General features: G+C 49.3%; 2 pseudogenes; both read left to right on the top strand.

Moving 5' to 3' along the window:
* The window catches only part of LOC105542211, a 1,183-nt pseudogene extending 1,129 nt beyond the window's left edge, over positions 1-54 (top strand).
* Positions 55-283: 229 nt separating this feature from the next.
* LOC105542179 lies at positions 284-1,599 on the top strand (annotated as a pseudogene).
* The last annotated feature ends 412 nt before the right edge of the window (positions 1,600-2,011 follow it).

Raw genomic sequence — 2,011 nt, 5'->3', positions numbered from 1 at the left:
GGGATTATAGGAGTGCACCATTGCATCCAGTCTCCTTCTACATTTATTAATTAAAACTCTTCTGGAAGGAAGATATGGTCATTTCTCCCCCATTTATTTATTTTTCAATTATTTATTTAAATCTGTGGTCTCTGGCCAGGCACAGTGGCTCATGCCTGTAGTCCCAGCACTTTGGGAGGTCGAGGCAGGAGGATTACTTGAGCTCAAGAGTTCAAGACCAGCCTGGGCAACATGACAAAACCCCATCTCTATTAAAAAATAAGAATAGGTAGTCGGCAAAGCTGAGTCCTGTCCTCTCGCCCTCCTCCCCGGACAGCATGAGCTTCAGCAATCGCTCCACCTTCTCCACCAACTACCAGTCCCTGGGCTCTGTCCAGGTGCGCAGCTATGGCGCCCAGCTGGTCAGCAGCATGGTCAGCGTCTATGCAGGTGCTGGGGGCTCTGGTTCCTGGATCTCTGTGTCCCGCTCCACCAGCTTCCAGGGCAGCATAGGGTCCGGGGACCTGGCCGCGGGTTTGGCTGGGGGTCTGGCAGGAATGGGAGGCATCCAGAAAAAGAAGGAGACCATGCAAAGCCTGAACAACCACCTGGCCTCCTACCTAGACAGAGCCTGGAGACCGAGAACCAGAGGCTGGAGAGCAAAATCTGGGAGCACCTGGAGAAGAAGGGACCTCAGGTCAGAGACTTGGAGCCATTACTTCAAGACCATCGAGGACCTGAGGGCTCAGATCTTCGCAAATACTGTGGACAATGCCCGCATCGTTCTGCAGATTGACAATGCCCGTCTTGCTGCTGATGACTTTAGAGTCAAGTATGAGACAGAGCTGGCCATGCGCCAGTCTGTGGAGAACAACATCCATGGGCTCTGCAAAGTCACTGGTGACACCAATGTCACTCAGCTGCAGCTGGAGACAGAGATTGTTGCTCTCAAGGAGGAGCTGCTCTTCATGAAGAAGAACCACGAGGTGGAAGTAAAAGGCCTACAAGCCCAGATTGCCAGCTCTGGGCTGACCGTGGAGGTAGATGCCCCCAAATCTCAGGACCTCACCAAGATCATGGCAGATATCCAAGCCCAATATGACAAGCTGTCTCAGAAGAACCGAGAGGAACTGGACAAGTACTGATCTCAGCAGATTGAGGAGAGCACCACAGTGGTCACCATGTAGTCTGCCGTGGTTGGAGCTGCTGAGATGATGCTCACAGAGCTGAGACATACAGTCCAGTCCTTGGAGATTGAGCTGGACTCCATGAGAAATCTAAAGCCCAGCTTGGAGAACAGCCTGAGGGAGGTGGAGGCCCGCTACACCCTGCAGATAGAGCAGCTCAATGGGATCTTGCTGCACCTGGAGTCAGAGCTGTCACTGACTCGGGCAGAGGGACAGCCAGACCCAGGAGTCCGAGGCCCTGCTGAACATCAAGGTCAAGCTGGAGGCTGAGTTTGCCACCTACTGCTGCCTGCTGGAAGATGGTGAGGACTTCAATCTTGATGCCCTGGACAGCGGCAACACCATGCACACCATCCAGAAAACCACCACCCGCCAGATAGTTGATGGCAAAGTGGTGTCTGAGACCAACAACGCCAAAATTCTGAAACATTAAGCCAGCAGAAGCAGGGTACCCTTTGGGGAGCAGGAGGCCAATAAAAAGTTCAGAGGTAAAATAATAATAATAAATTAAAAATCAACAAATAAACATGTGGTCTCCTGTATATTCATTCTGTATTTTGGGTTACAATCCAATAACATTACTATTTATTTTGTTCCTCAAATTGCTCTTGGTTTGCCCATTGAGAGCTCCTTCAAGTTGGCTCCTATGTTCCTTTGATAAGCCCCTATTCTTTTTGGAGCATTTCCTTTCTTTCTTTTATTTATTTATTTTTATAACAAAAGATATTCTAGGCTTATCTTATATTTTCCCTGTTCTAACCCTATAATCACCATCCACTTTTCTAAGGAGCACTGGTTCCTTTTATTGGAAAGTGGTACTTAGAAACCAATATCTGGGTTCTGGC

This window comes from Mandrillus leucophaeus, unplaced genomic scaffold, assembly GCF_000951045.1.
Source record: "Mandrillus leucophaeus isolate KB7577 unplaced genomic scaffold, Mleu.le_1.0 Scaffold252, whole genome shotgun sequence".
NCBI lineage: Eukaryota > Metazoa > Chordata > Mammalia > Primates > Cercopithecidae > Mandrillus > Mandrillus leucophaeus.
This window is presented reverse-complemented; position numbering and strand designations above follow the sequence as displayed.